Source organism: Felis catus, chromosome D3 (assembly GCF_018350175.1).
Source record: "Felis catus isolate Fca126 chromosome D3, F.catus_Fca126_mat1.0, whole genome shotgun sequence".
NCBI classification, from domain to species: Eukaryota; Metazoa; Chordata; class Mammalia; order Carnivora; family Felidae; genus Felis; species Felis catus.
The window spans coordinates 79,022,378-79,039,299 of record NC_058379.1 but is presented as its reverse complement, the minus strand read 5'-3'; the positions used below and the strand labels follow the sequence as shown (position 1 = coordinate 79,039,299).

At 39.0% G+C, this 16,922-nt stretch overlaps 1 long non-coding RNA gene across 1 annotated transcript in view; it reads left to right on the top strand.

The window, feature by feature from the left end:
• Positions 1 to 1,461: 1,461 nt before the first annotated feature.
• The window catches only part of LOC123381456, a 319,371-nt gene continuing 303,910 nt past the window's right edge, over positions 1,462 to 16,922 (top strand). Inside the window, exon 1 of the long non-coding RNA XR_006588470.1 lies at positions 1,462 to 3,553. This is a non-coding gene — a long non-coding RNA (uncharacterized LOC123381456). The remainder of the gene's footprint in view (positions 3,554 to 16,922) is intronic.

Here is a 16,922-nt window from a genome sequence, read left to right as displayed (position 1 = left end):
ATAGAGATGAGAAGTGAGGGAAGTTTTAATATCTTAAATATTTACTATATTTCTGGGGCTATGCTAAGTGTTTTAATATGAATTTATTTCATTCAGATGATAATTTTGAGTTTTGACCCTTAAAATAATAATTGTTGCAGATGAACAACTATGAGAAATAATTTAAATACTTCATTAAAAAATAATTGTTTTCTATTTCTCTCATTTGTGATTTCAAAAGAGAAAATGGTAGAATCCTTATTCGTTTATACCAAATTACATATTACTGTTGTATTTTAAACAGGATATAGTTAATGTATTTGGAAATCATTTAGAGTTTTTCAAAGATAACAGCATATTAGAAAAAACCTCTAGTATCATTTAATGATGCTATATAATTATAGAGATAAGGGTGCTGAAATAAATACTAACTGAACAGCGTGTTTACATATGTAGTTTATTACAAAGGGAATACATCAATATTTGCCAAATTTTCTTTAAAAAAGCAAAAGTGGTTAACTGTTCTGAAAAAAAAGATATTTTTTGTAAACTTTCATTTTTCCCCCCAATCAATTCTAACCTTGCTCATTTACTTTATAAAATTAATGAGAAATCTAGATTGCATAGAGTTGTTATTTTTAAAGGGAGAGAATAATTTTTTCAACAAATTATATTAATGGAAAATATTTTTTCTTTCATTGCAAAATACCTTTTGGTAAAGGGATTCTAAGCCTTGGTGACATGCTAGTTTTGTTTTTTAATGTATAGGGGGAAAATGACAAGGAAGTTGAAATGCATGTAATTTCACTGAGAAAATTTATTTAAAGCTTTTCTCTTTGATGTGGATATTGTGACAGTTTTCCTGTTTACGGAGTAGCTGACTTCCTCAGTAGCATCTAATGTTTGCAAATGCAGGAGATTTTGGTTAATCACATTCAAATTTTTTTAATGTTTATTTATTTTTGAGTGAGAGAGAGAGAGAGGGGGAGAGAGAAAGAGAGCGAGTGCCAGCAGGGAGCAGCAGAGAGAGAGAGGGAGACACAAACTGAAGCAGGCCTCAGGCTCCCAGCTGTCAGTACAGAGCCCTACGCAGGGTTGGAACTCACAAACCGCGAGATCATGACCTGAGCCAAAGTCAGATGCTCAACTGACTAAGCCACTGAGGAGCCCCTGGTTAATCACACTTAAAAATTCTGATTATATTCTCCCAGGTATTTCAAACGTTGCCTTCTTCCAGCAAATCCTCCCAGTGGGAAGGAAGGAAGGAAGGAAGGAAGGAAGGAAGGAAGGAAGGAAGGAAAGAAAGAAAAAGAAGAAGGAAAGAAAGAAAGAAAGAGAAAGAAAGAAAGAAAGAAAGAAAGAAAGAAAGAAAGAAAGAAAGAAAGAAAAGAGAGAGAGGGAGGGAGGGAGAGAGAGAGAGAGAGAGAAAGAAAGAAAGAAAGAAAGAAAGAAAGAAAGAAAGAAAAGAAAGAAAGGGGAAACCTCTTCAGCTCCATGGATTTTTAAATTTTCATTTAAATTTTGTTCTAGACCTTTGGGTTTTTTAAATATAAACATACTTCTTAACGAAGAATGTGTAGAGCACACAATTGTGGCAGTTGAGGTGGAATCCACTGTTGCCATGACACAGTGACTGGGTCCATCAAATTTCTTAGAATGTGTCATGAAGCTTTTGAATATCTCAAAAACATTCCTTTGAAACTGTCAGACAACTGTTTGATAGGGTTTTCTTATTTGTTAAGACTCACAAGTCCTATTTTTCTCAGCATGTGGTGTTGAGCACAATGTGCAATGTTGACCAGCCTTTATTTAGATAAGCTGGAAGAGCATTAGTTTTCCTCGGGAAGCCATGCACAGGCAAAATTAATTGAGGAAACCAACTGATTTCTTCTTTTCCAGCTGCAATTCAAATGACCCAGGTGTAATACAGTGCAGTGGCGAAAACTCAAGGCACACAAAGCCCTGTATTAAACAGTTGCTACTCACAGAATGAGGTGTTGATTGTTAAATCATCATTAAGAAAAATAACAGTTTCCAAATGGACACAACAGAAATTTCCTTTCACTGTAGACTGTGGCTCAACTAACATCTCTGGGGTTAAACCAGCCAGTTTCAGAATTCTGCATCATTTTCTTCCCAGTGTGAACTTGTTTTCAAGAAAGTTGTTTTCTCAGTAATAACATTGGTCATCCTAACAAGTTGAATAGCAATTTTCAAGTGCAGGCGTTTTCCGAACAATAGTTTCTTTGCTTTAAAGTGATATGAAGCAATAAATGTCTAAGGAACATGATATTTTGGATGAGTTAGGTAAAGTTTTCTTTTTTTTCTCTTTCATGCCTAGCTCATGCTCCACTAATCATCAGAAATGATGTTTTGTCAAAAACCATTGAACAATTCATTGAATCCTTTATTGTATTCAAAATAATATTCCCTTTTGTGGAGTTATTCACATTGTTCATTGAGCTTCAAAATTGTTTTTAATCATCTGAAACATGGAAGGTCTATCTGTCTGTAATAATCACGGCTCTGTGCTTAACCAAGATCCAAGTGATAAGATCTGCTATTATGTCCTCTCACCTTGTTTTGTGTGGTTTATTCTAACCGCAGATACTTGAATAATCTACTACCTGAATTGGAGGTCAGACTTGTTCTTTCATTTCATTGAATTTGCTCTTTAATTCTGTTCAGTATCATAACACAGCTTTATTTTTCAAGTCCCTGAAGATACAAGCTAATTTTCCATTCAAAATATTGTTTATGGCATAATAAACCAGGCTGTGCTTATTGATGGTTCAGGGACAATACATTTCAAATGAATCTGACATTTGTTGGGATAGAAACATTTTCCTTCTAGGTTCTTTAGCTAGTCTAATAATTAAATTGAGATAAGACAGATTAACAGGAGATAAACGAAAATTCAACATGTCTACCTCTTGTATCTATGGGAGGGACCCAGGGAAACTGAGTAACTCCCCCAAATGGCCAAAGCCATCATTTTAAATACCATCTTCAGCTAAAGCTGAAAGATGTTTGGGGTGGGGAGTCTGTTACAGAAGGCTACCAAGAAAAGTACAGTAAACAAGAGTAAAATTGTTTGGAAGATTCAAGCCCATGCCTTCTTCATCGGTAACAGTTTCTAGACATTTTGATTCATCTTTCTCGGCATCGCCAGGCAGACACCCTTACAAATGGAGATTTCCCATATAAATTACTCATACAAAAGGGTCATTCTATTTGGTTTTCAGACCTTTTCCCATGTTTACCATTTCTTAAAAATAGCCAGTTTAAAGTAATCAGTATGCCAAAGAGGAATTTCTAGGGTGACATAATTTGCTCCCCTTCACACTCAATCCATTGTATTTAGGTCAGAATCTGAAATTTCCTAACAATGCAGAAAACAATTATTTTTCTTTGACTTACCTGAAGTTTGACTAACCTTTTATTTACTATGACTTTCTATAACACAGGCTTCAGTTCCAAAGAGTTAAAAACCAAATGCTTCATCCTCAGAGATGATTCATCAACACCTTTCAAGGACAGTTCAGGAACCACTGAGGGGACAATAATCTTTAAGGTAAGGAAGTTAGGACACAAATTAGAATCTGAGTTTGTTTCATTTTGGAGAGAATAGCCAAGGAAGTCCTCTGCCAGGAAGCTAGTTGTTTCTCTCTAAAATAACTTGATTTCTGGAGGGAAAATGAATAGAAAATTGCATTGTTCAGAGAGTTGGTTAAAAGGTGAACTTCAGAACCACTCCACACTCCAAGGGAATGCTTTTAGTGTTGCTCCCTGAAGTCAACTAATGGATTGAAAAAGGACTGGGCAAAGTGGTCACCAGAGGAAACCGGATGGGATGGGCAGCTGCAGCTGAAGCCGTGCCAAGCACAAACTGTTCAAGATGGAGAAGCGTATGTAAAGATATATTGGAGGCATCGAGATCTGTGGAAGCAGCAGCCGACATGCCTCTTTCTTCTCCTACAGAAAAATGAACAGAAAAATGTGCAGAAGAATAGACTATAAGGTATTTCACAGAGGAAACCAAGTCTCAGATAAAAATGAAAATTACTGGATGTTAAGTCATTGTAGAAAAAAAAATCACACCCATGTATTCACGCATGTACAGACATGGAAAGAAGGGGCAAGGGAGGACCTGGAGAAGACAATAAATGTAGCAGTATTGAAACACTGATCAAATCATTTCCTGCATGATTAGCAGTTGATGGCCAACATGAAGCATCTACTCATATGCTATGTTTGTAATAGCATTTCAACTGTTTGGTTAATGCAGTGATAGTGTGTGCGGTTTGCAATATTTCTTTTTTTAAAAGATGAAAGGGCCAAATCCACCTGATGTTTCCAAGTTAAGAGGCGCCGTACCCAGGTACAACTTGAGACCTTGCCTCCTGAAATGTGTTCAGACATTTTCTTTCTTTCCTTTTTTTTAATGTTTATTTTTGAGAGAGATAGAGTGCGAGCAGGGGAGGGACAGAGAAAGAGGGAGGTACAAAATCCGAAACAGGCTTCAGGCTCTGAGCTGTCAGCACAGAGCCCAATGCAAGGCTCTAACTCACAAACGAATGGTGAGATCATGACCTAAGCCGAAATTGAAAGCTTAGCCAACTGAGCCACCCAGGCACCCCCAGACATTTTCTATAACGATCAGTACAGCACCCGAGACAGAATGTGAGCTTTGGAGTCAGGCAGACATGTGTGATGATGTATATTTGCTGTGTGACCTAAGGCATGTTACTTAACCTTTCATGGCTTCACTTTCCTTTTGTGTAACAGAAGGATCATAAAGTCTGTTTTAGGACATTGTGAGAATTACTATAAATGACATGAAATTCCAGAAATATAAGCAACCAAAAAAAAAAAAAAGGAAGCTTCTATTGTTACTACTGTTGTTTTAGTTATTGTCTTAGTCCATTTGGGCTGCTATCACAAAATTCCACAAACTGGGTAGCTTATAAGCCACGGAAATCTATTTCTCACATTTCTGGAGATTGGGATTTCAAGATCAGAATGCCAGCATGTTGGATGGGGACCCTCTTCCAGGTTTCAGATTTTTGCTTGTATTTCACATGGCAGAGGGTGCTGGGGGGCTCTGTGGGGTGCCTTTTGTAATATCATGAATCCCATTTTTGAAGTGTCCACTTCTGTAGACCTGAGCACCTCCCAAAGGCCCCACCTCCTAATACCATCATGTGAGTATTTGGATTTCAACATCAGAATTTTGAGAGAACATAAACATTCAGACCATAGCAGTTATTGTTACAATTGTTGAGGAGTAACATTGTTTAATAATGTGATCATTTAGTGAGGATCAGAGGAAGTATGTGGAATAGTAGTCCTTAATTTATGGGTAGGATATAGAATCCTAGAGAAAAGGGGAGGAAAAAATCTAGCTAGAGGAAGAAGCATTGGAAAAGACACCGAAGTGGAATATGTATGGAAAATGTCAAGCAGTCTGGTTCATTTGGCCATTTGGAGGCATGACCAGAGATCTCTCTCTCTGAAATGCATTATGCATATTTTACTTCTGTATGGATTGCTGCACAGTCTATTTGATTGCAGTGCTTATGATAGGTCTGTGGTCTGCATGTTTTATATTCTTATGGTGATTTTTCATTCTCAAGAATTTGCTGGAAGCAGTATGTAAATGCACCCTCTTTTGTATTGCCAAGGTCTGTTTCTCACAAGTCAGAGTGAAAATCTACATCAAAATATCACTTGACTTCAAAGAACAATCATTTTTCACTTGTTTGTATCAAGGGACAGTGAACATTTGTGAATGCTTCTACATTTATTTCCAAAATACAGCTTAGACCTAGTTGAAAGAGCTACCCAAATCTTTTGCATATATTTGCAAAGCCGCAGACCGGCTTAGAACCTTCCAAAATGAAGGTCTTTAGATGAGCATGACTTCTGAATTTCAGGTGGAACAGATCCCCCCAAAAGAGACATGGTTTTTCACTAAGTGGGGCAAATTGGCTGAAAGCAATCTTGGAATTGTGATGCTTTTGTAAATAGGCTGAACCGAAGCAAGGATTTTGAGATTAGATTAATGCCAGCCTTAGCTGGAATAATTTGTGCTCTTGAGCAGCTGCAGCTGTGAAATCACTACAACATGCTCTAGTTGAGTATGTTTCTTTCGCCTTGATCTCTGGTACATTTTAGCTCAAACAGAGATCCATATGTAGAAATGGGTCACTCAGGGGCATAATGTGCATTTCTGATACCCTCAAAGGACTTCCAGATTTACACATTAGCAAATGACTTACAACAAGGCTGAGAGAAAACCCACTATTTCCATCTGTGGCCTGAAGATCATTGACATTTAAGGGGAAATTGCACACATTTCCATTTTTAGCAGCCCTTGAAAATAGAAAAATATACACGACATCTCTAGTAAAGGCCAGTATTTGGTCCATATTTGTTCTTGTCAGCTGCTTGCTAGGAGAGTGAAAGATAGGAACACAGGCCCAGATATATCTCTAACCATTGTCTTCGTTAAGGTTTCTATAGACTTCCTTGCTTGTAAACAACAGAAATGTATTTCTCATAGTTCTGGAGGCTAGAAGTTCAAGATCAGGTGTCAGCATGGTCAGGTGCGTGGTAAGGACCTGCTCCCTCCCTTGTAGATGGCTGCCTTCACGCTGCATCCCTGCATGGTGGAAGGGCCAGGGGAGCTGGGAGGTCTCTATTATAAATACTATACTAATAAATACTATAAATATACTAATAATACTATAAATACTATACTAATCCCATTCCGGAGGGCTCCACCCTCGTGACCTAATCATCTCCAAGTCTACACCTTCTAACACCATCACACCAAGGGTTAGGATTTCAACATATGGATTTTCAAGGGACACAAAATGTCAAAAACCTTAGCATACATTGAAAAGAATACTCATGTTTCCGATCAGCAAGGGCAGAGGTTACTAATCTATAATGGGAAGGGGAAATGGCATAGATTTTTCTTGACTGAAAATAACCAACTGAGTTATGACAATGAAATGAGTCATCTGTAGAATCCTCATTTTCATTGTTAGACTTTCAGCTCCTAAGAATCTAGCATTCCGGACCACATCGATATGCACCAGTGCATGGATTAATCCCAATCTCACGCACAATAGTGAGAGCATGAGAGAATACATATTGTACATAAAGTTTAAAAAGGCAAAAACGAATCCAAGATGTTAGAAATCAGAATAGTGACTTTCCTTGAAGGGTAGAGAAGACTGGAAGAATTTACAACGGGGAGCTTCTGAGGGGTGCAGATCAAGTTCTGGTTCTCAACCTGGGTGTTAGTTACATGGGTATCTTCACTTTATGAAGTGTCCGGCAGGCTGTGCATTTATGATATATGCACCTTTCTGGTATTTGTTTTACTTCAATGAGACAGTTTAAAAATTTTTGGTTTCTGTCAAACCCTCTCTTGATAACCCCATCAGCATCTACTTTAATGGTGAGTCCTATGACTGTGAAAATGTGTCAGTGGCCATAGGGCATTGTGACTGAAATGCGCCATAGTCCTTGTTACGCCAGATGCTTGCCTTTCAAAGGCTCAGCAGCCCCTTTAGTGGGAGTGAACCAAATGTGCATGTTAACAGAGCAGCTGAGAAGTAGAAAATCCCAGAGTATCCAGGACCAAATAAAACCACCACAAGGCAAGTTTAGGGGCCATTTGGGAAATCTTACCACCTTTCTCTAAAGCCAGAATTTTATAATATCTTTGTTGAGATTGCCACTACAAAGTAAGAAAATACACATCTGCACCAGGGGAAACATACAATTCCCTCCTAAAATAATGTAATTATGGTAAGGACATTATGGGGAGGCAGTTTTTCATTCAATGCTATTTGTGGTATCAAAATGAAATGAAAACTTATTTTTACCCTAGAAACATACTTGGGGAACTAAAACTGTGCTTTGGAAGCATGGGGCATGATTTTATTTGTGGTCTGCCCATTTCTTTACCTGATGGGACCACTTTCCAGCCGTCGCTATTCACAAATGCTGAGAGAACTTATATATAATTCACTATGTTGTGTGCATGTCCAGAGTTGGAACCAGATCTCCGTTTTACATGACAGGAGGATCACCCGCAATTTCATGGCATGATGCTAATGCTTTTCCACACACAAGGGCATTTCTTGGCATGGTCAAGATGACTTCAGTATCAGTCACCTCTCAGTCCAGGTGCTGACCACTCACTGACCAATGAAAGAAAGTCACTTCCATTCTTTCTGTAAGATGCTTACCTCCTAGGATTTTTTTTCTGGTTTTTAAATGAGATAATACTTGCAAAACTTCGCAGATACTTTCCACACATTAGGTATTTGGTAGATGTTCACATGTTGTAGGAGTAGCAGTACTTGTACTATTGATGATGATCATAATGATGGTGATTTTAGTAGTAATGGCCGACACTTATATGTGACACAACTGTTAATGCTCTTTCTACAGAGTAGAAGTAGCAATGGCAGTTGTCGTAAACAGATTAGCATCTTACTCCAACTTCATATTAGGAATCATTTATCTTCACAGTTCTTTCTGTTTTTCACCCAGTTCCATTTGTTTTATGTGGACACCTATATATAAAACAGAATGCAGTTTTATAATGTTCAGCTCTTTCTCAGACCTTTTTTGTATAGAGGTCTTTGTTTTTCCATTAACATTGATATACGTGTTAAAATGTTAAGAGAGCATTTCCCATGTACTTCTGATTTGGAATTCACTCTCCACAGTTACGACATGACTGTTACATGCCGATCATTAATTCTAGGTCATGGTGAATAATGCGGGCGAGGTGCCTGCCCTCATGAGACTCACATTCCAGTATGGGAGAAAGAACATAAATAAGCATGGATGCTATTTGCGGATTTAATTTCTTTGAAAGGAACACACAAGGAATTGATGGGGAACAGCAGGTGGCAAGCACTCCTCCAGACAGAGTCATGACGGGTACCTCTCAGAGGCTGATACTGGCAGGGAGATTGGGAAAGAGTATTTCAGGAAGAAGGAACAGAGCAGACACCTTTAAGCTGGGGATTGTTCAGCACACTGAAGGTTACCGGGCATGGTCCCAAGTGAAAGATGGGGAACATTGAAGGAGATGAAGAGAGAGGTAGAAGGGACAAGGGGCGATGCCCTGGGGCTTCTGCAAGTATCACTGGAATGAGTGGAGGGGGGTGTGCTGACTTAGTTTTTGAAAATACCGCTTTGGGATACCAGCTGGGGAATGACCGAGAAGGCACGAGGATGAAGAAGTAGCTCATGTGAGAGATGGTAAGTGGTTTGAAGGGTTTGGACTCAGTTCAGAGAAGGCAGTTTTGATTATAAAATAGACGGAAGCTGTCTACCTTTTCATTAATTTGGGTGAGATGGTGATAGCCATGTCAGCTTTCCAGGTTTTGTGCTTAATACCTCTACTAATAACTCAGTAGTAACCACAACTATGAGCGACCAGTAATAGTGACTGTCCACGTAGATGATTTCACACATGTTCATCCTGAATCACAACAGAGGCACTGGATGAACCAGTCCAAGTACTCTTCTCCACTGAAGAATGAATGTCAAATTTATCCCCTATCACGCAATAAAAACCATTTTGTAATGAGAAAAAAAAGAAGGCTTGAGAAGGGATGAGCAAGAACGACATGTTATTGGTTAGCAGAGTGCATGTGAGGTAAAAACACTTTCATATGAATTAATTCATTTGATCAACCCAGGAGATACATGCTAGGGCAATGGTCAATGCATATTCCCCCCCCCCCCCCCCATTTGTAGATGAGAAAACCCAGGCTCTGAGAGAATAAGTACTTTTTAAAGTTTCCACAGCCAGAAAGTGACAGAAGTGGGATATAAACATTATGTCTTGATTCCTGATATTAAAAGAGTATTTCCTCAAAATGATACCTAAACTTCCTCTTGCGGGTGTGATCCTAAAGGGATTTTAAGAGTATAGTCTGTGCCATGTGGCCTTGCATTTGGACTTTTACTTTCTGTCCTGGGCTATTTCTGTTCCCCATGGCCAAATCCCATTCTGTTCAGCCCATTATTGCTACCTTTGTTATAGATGAAAAAATTTGGAAAGATAAATATGCACTCATTATAAAATGTGATCTGATGACCTTTTAGTATTTGTTGTGTACGAACTGTAGGCAGCAGTTAAAGATGAAAAGGAATTGGCATTGAGCCTTCTTAATTATTGTTCCTGTTTCAGACCTTTATTATAGCTCTGACTCTTGCTGACACATCTAAATGAGGTTTACAGAACCTAGAGCAGTGAATTCTGTGCTCATTAACAGAGGACTGACAGGACTGCGGAGTTTTCCTTTTTGCCCTTTTAGAAAAGAAATCATCTTAGGTATCAGATTTAGATGTTTTATTTTACGTGTGGATTACCTACTGATTTGGCATTATTGTAAGTGTGTGCTTCTGAGGAAAAGCCTCAAATGAGATCAAAGGAGCACGGCAAGAAAGAGAACGGAGGCTGCGCTCAGTTAGGTTTTCTGAGTTCTGTTAAGTCACAACCGTCATGACTAGAATGAGAACTCAATATGTCATTGTAAATCGTGCTACCCAAAGAATGCTCGTTGGCAGAGGGTCACATGTCTGGTGAATTCCACATCCATGGAGACCATGACCAATGCCATCTTTCCTGGTTTCAGGTCATCGCAACTGGTCTTCTGACCTCTAGGGTCATCTCCTCTTGAACTCGTCTATATATCACTGCCAGATTTGACTTCTACAAGGGGAAGCTCTGGTCATGTAATATCCTGGTCATCTTGTTGCTGGGTGCCCCCATTTTACAGTTAATTATACATAAGTCCTTTTAGTAGTAAACAACTTGCAAATTATGGTGTATAAGGGGCACCTGGGTGGCTTAGTCGGTTAAGCATCTGACTCTTGATTTTGGCTCAGGTCATGATCTCATGGTTCATGAGCTTGAGCCCTGCGTTGGCTTTATGCTGGCAGTGCAGAGCCTGCTTGGGATTCTTATTCTCCCTCTTTCTCTGCCTCTTCCCTGCTTGTGCTCATGGTCTCTTTTTTTCTCTCTCTCTCTCAAAAATAAATAAAGTTAAAAAATTTTTAAATAAAAAAATTTAATTGGTACACACACAATTCAGTCAACTAGTTAATCTCAAAAGGCAAACATCAAATTAGTAGATCTGCTTGGCCTGTCATAGTTTGCACATTTAATGGGCATGAAATTCTCACTTAATTCTCTTTTACCAGAATTGCCAGAGCATCCATGTTTTTGATAAATCTGGAATTTAGGTTTTCTGACAAAAACAACGTGACTTCTTGTCTCTGTTGTGTGGGTAGTGCATCGACCATGGATGTGAATAAAGAGGTTTAATGGCAAGAAACACATAGATAAGCAATTGACTTCCAGAGCAAAGCAAATGGAAAAAGATAGTTTATGGTGGCAGGTACTTTGCATAGTAGGCAAACTTTTAAAAGTACAATTAATGAAAAACATACACCATACATATCATACATATTTATCTGATGATAAATTTATCTAGGGCAGATTGAGGAGGGATTAGTAACATCTTCAGCAAGTAAATGACCTTTGAGTCATAAAGGGTGAATTCAGTAAAGTCACTTGATAATGTAGTAAAGCAACATGATAAATTGTGGATGTCTCAGCCCCCCCATACATTCATATATATATATACATATATATATATATATACATATATATGTATGTATGTATATATGTATATACATATATACATGCACACTATACATGAAGACCTACTATATAAGAACTTAAAATAGGGGCACCTGGGTGGTTCAATCGGTTAAGCGTCCGACTTTGGCTCAGATTATGATCTCACATTTCAGGAGTTCGAGCCCCACATCAGGCTCTCTGCTGTCAGCGCTGAGACTGCTTCACATCCTCTGTTCCCCCCTCCCTATGCACCTTCCCTGCTCACTCTCTCTGTATTAAAAATAAACATTTAAAAAAAGAATTAAAATGGTTCGTTGTAACTGGTACTTGTAGGGAACTTCTCAAGTTATGTGAACATTGTGTCTTAGACATATCATCCTGACAGCCAGATAGAAGGTATATTGGAGGTATTTTAATAAGTTTATGAAAGGATGATTATTACTTAATAGAACTGTGAATATGATCTGGAAAAGAAAGAACAGATTTTAGGAACATCTAGAAAAGAACATTTATAAGCTTTATTGCTAGATTGCATTGGGTAAGAAGAGTTAAGGGAGAAGGTATATTCCACATTCTAGGATGACTCATAGAAACCTGGGTGATACAAATTATAAAAGGAAATTAAAGAGGAGATAATGAGACTGAGGTGCTGATATCCAGGTGAATATTAGCAGTGAGCAACTAGATTTCTAAACTTCAGAGAAAGACCTAGACATTTGTAAGTTATAGACTGCTAGATGTCATTTCATTGATGAGATTTTAGAAGGCACATGTGTTAACGTGGAAGAGCGTCGGTGGAGCTGTCCAGAGTATTGGCATTTCAACTGTGCTCTGAAAAACCAGGTGGAGTTATGGGTGCAGTTCAGGGACCAAAGTGAAGTGGGAAAGAGTGGGTATAGGGAGTAGGGGGGGAGTAAGGAGCTCCAGCCCTACCCACAAAGCCCCTCCCCACAAAAAAATAACAATGGCACGGTGACCTATATAGGACTAGTTGTTGGACAAATATGACTCATGACTCAAAACGCCATTTTATTTTTGTCTCAAACTGCCCCTTTAAAATATCAAATGGGGATTTCTTCTCTGGCCCTGTAGTGACTGTTCCTACAGACTGGTGACTTTTCTTCTTAGTTGTAGGTGACAAAGAGCTCTTGGTTAGTGTTAAGTCATAAACATTTTCTCAATTATTTATTACAATATTTATTCCTTCACCTTTTTCAAAACTCCAAACCTGATGTAACATCCAAGTCTTCTCTCTTCTCTTGGTTGTGCATATTTCAGGTTGGAAGCTTGTCGTGGGAGAAGGGGCTGTAAATTGGCCTCTATATATTTCATTGTTGGCTCCCAAAGCTGGCTTCTTGAGGTGCCATTCCTGAAGGAATGGCAAATGGGAAGAGAAGGATGGGGGGGGGTGGGGAAGTGGAAAGTTCTTTGGTGAAGCAATTCCTTAGCATTCTGGCTTCTCACTCTCTGGTTCTAAGACATGACGACTGGCTTCTTTCTCTGGTAGGACGCTTTCATGATACTTTCATCAGTTCCCACCCCCCCTCCCCCACTGGGGCCTTTTAACTAGTGTTCTTAACCTCCACTTCTAACTGTAGTGTTCTTAACCTCCACTATGGATGCAGCGTCATTCCATATGAGCCACTCCACCTCCTTCTTTAGCCCTTTGGCTCATCTCCAGCTTCTTGTTCCTGGACTTCTTCAGGTGGTCCTGCTGAGCAAGACTCAGGGCCCCTCATGCTCACTCTTTTTTTCCTATATGTTCCACGTATGGTCAGGAGGAAACACACACTCACCCTGTGCTCACAGCCACAGCAATTGCACAGTGACCCCAAGGCTGCAGAATACCTTAGTTGTTGTCTCTATCAACGACATGTAGATGTTGTCACCTCTATCCTGTGCTGGGACCTGGTGGTCCCAGATCCCTAAAAGATATTATAGAATCAGGTTAGCTCAGGTAACCCTAGATTAAGGAATATGCTAGATTTGGGTTCCTATTCAGCCTCTTTGGACTCTGAAGGTCCTGAGAGGGGTTTAGCAAAGATGCAGTTGGTCTACACATTGAAGCCTCAGAAACTCAAGCCTGGAAATGCCAGGACAAAAAGACCAAGTCATAAATTGCCATAGGAATTCTGGAACTTGTAGCATTAGTATAACTTGTGACTCAGTTTCAATATTTCACCGTGTTTTCTAAGTGGGTTAGAGGGTAATGAAGGATACTGTATAACACTTGACAGAACAAGCATTGGTGGAAATAAAATCATGTGGGGTGTATGATATTTCTTTTTTAAAGGACAGGTATGCTTATCCCTACATGTAGGCAACTCTAGAGTATAGCATGATAATAGTTTTAGATGTATTTTAAGACCTTAATTATTATTGTATTTTATGCTTAAGGAGAAAAACAAATCTCAACCAAAAAATGAGGATTCTTTCTATGTCCTTCTTTGCTATTGATGTCCTGTGAGGAAAGTCAAATATGCCAATGGACTGTTCAATTTTAAGAGACCTTTTATTTTCATTTATCATTGGCATTTTGTAGGGCTAGTTGTTTAATTTTAAACTGAGTTATGGATCCCAAGATGATTATTTAGAGGGAATCTTGGACAGATATAATAATTATTCTGCTCTAAGATGAGTCTGAAACTCTATCCCTAGGTATAACTCTGTTAGGAGATATTTGCTTCATGTTTGAAACCTTTTGTTTTAAACATTAGATTAATTAATTAATCAAGTTAGGAGGAGTCTTAGTGTTGCTGATGACATATTATGGTGATGCTGATGCTGATGTTTACAACTATGACTTACTGAGTACCTACCATTTTCCTAGAATTGTTCAAAGAACTTTACATAAATATGTTTCTTTAACCCTTATAAGAACCGTATTAATATGCCCCATTTTAGAGGTGACAAAACTGAGTCATAGAAGGGTGAAGTTTTATTGTTGTTCTTCTAGCATGCTATGAATAAGGGGTATGAAGGCATGCTATGAAGGCAAGATACTACTCAGAATGTTGGGTCCCCTGAGCCTAGGCTCTGAATCTCTTTTTACCTGGTTTGGGAGCTTCCAATTCTATGTCATATTTCCCATCCAATATTCATCATCTGAACTTAGCAAATCTTTCAACTTTCATGATTCTCATTTTGAAATTTGTGAAACAAAAAGGCAATCATTTCCTTCTGTTGTATCCTAGATGCACAACAAAAGATGATCTCAAGCCTTCCCCATTCACATCCAGGAGCACTTTGTCAATTAAATGGTTATCCTCCTCCTTTCTCTCAGTGATATGCCTCTGTTTGGCTTAAGAGAAAACTATTCTCCTAAAAATTTGGCCAGGGAGGCTTCTGGTTCAAATGATTTTTCATCCTTAACAATAACATGGGACACTAGACTTTGGATACACAGTCAGAGGTAAATAGTGCCAGTTTCTCCTACCATGTTCTTCTGAAGGGCATGGCAATTCTAAACCCAGGAGAAGCCATGCCGTTTCATAATACACAAAATTATGGGAAGAAAAAACAATTTTTGGAGAGCTCCATGAGTTGACTCCTTCTTCCCCTTTTCCTTCTTTGAATGATAAGTTGTATTTACAGCAAAATGTACTTATTAACTAGCACCATCATAACCATCTTGCTGTATTTCTTTATCATTTCATAGTATAGTATATAAATGTCCTCCTTGACATAATGAATATTCTAATACCAATTCACACTGCCCAGTAATATTGTTTGGTATGTTATAAGGCAGTAATAATGCACACCTGCTTAAATACATTTGTATCATCAGCTGGAGTAATTCAGCTGCTACAAAAAGCTGTATGTCAGGGGCGCCTGGGTGGCGCAGTCGGTTAAGCGTCCGACTTCAGCCAGGTCACGATCTCGCGGTCCGGGAGTTCGAGCCCCGCATCGGGCTCTGGGCTGATGGCTCAGAGCCTGGAGTCTGTTTCCGTATCTGTGTCTCCCTCTCTCTCTGCCCCTCCCCCGTTCATGCTGTGTCTCTCTCTGTCCCAAAAATAAATAAATGTTGAAAAAAAAATTAAAAAAAAAAAAAAAGCTGTATGTCAATGCACAGCTTTTCTTTCTTCTGATCCCCTTCCATGGCTCTGTGCTTCTGTGTTATAGTAATAATGGCAGGGAAGAAAATTATCTCTCACTGTTTAATACACCATAAATTTCGGCAAAATTGAAACTGTGTCATTCATAGATGACCTGCTTCTTGGCTAGGATCTGTTAGCAAAGCAAGCCCTTGTTGAGATTTTCTTAGTTTGTGATGAAATCTGCTGTCAGCACAAAGACTAATTGAATAGTGAGTGTCTTCCAATTTAGGTGTTCTTTTTTCTTTCTTGGACAACTTGTTCCCCACTTTTATTTCACTCCCCAGGCCCCCCAAAACAACAAATATAATCATTCACTAGATGATAGGAAAGACCTAAAATTAATTTCAGGGGAAAAAAAACCATTATTTTTAATCACAGTAAAATAGAATTGAGTATTAATAGCAATATGAGAAATTAAAAGATAAATAAAACCCGAATCATTTTGAAGTTTTAAGAAAACAAAGCACAGTTTTTTCCTATATGGCTATTTTGTCAAAGGGGAAAACAAAATAACAATTATGGACTATAAAAATATGCATGCTAGGACTGTCAGAATGACTGTGTGAGGATCTCACTGGGCACATTTTACATGAATATAATTAAACAGCAACAAAAGCCATTTAAAGTCTCTGGAAAACATCATAAGGACATTATTTTAAAAATGAAATAGTTCCTGTGAGAAGAGTCAGGGTCTGTTTTGTCTAAGCAAGGGCCTGCCCCCTTATTCCTCCCACTCCCTCCATTCCAGGCTATGGCAGCTCTACCCTGGAATGTGTGGCCAAGAAGATGGAGTCTGTCCCTTCTCTAATTCTAAGTATGGGTCTATGGTTTAATTCTAGGGGGGCAGGCCACTGATATCAGTCATCTCTCCACCTTCACCCCAGCTCTATGCTCTGGAAACTCTCTTCCAAACAGGCATGGCCAAGAGGACTGGGGTCCCTTGTGCCAGCCACCTAGCCCTCAGTGGTAGGGGTGGAAATCTACCCCAGATACGAAGGTTAAGAACACTGGGCTCCAGTTGCCCCAGTCTCATTTATTCATAAATCGGAGATCCCATTCTGGGAGGGACAAGCTGAGGAAACCAGCAGCTACCATCCTCCCACTGCCACAGACCACTTGTAGAGTGGAGGTATCACTTGGTGAGAAAGAGACTGCTT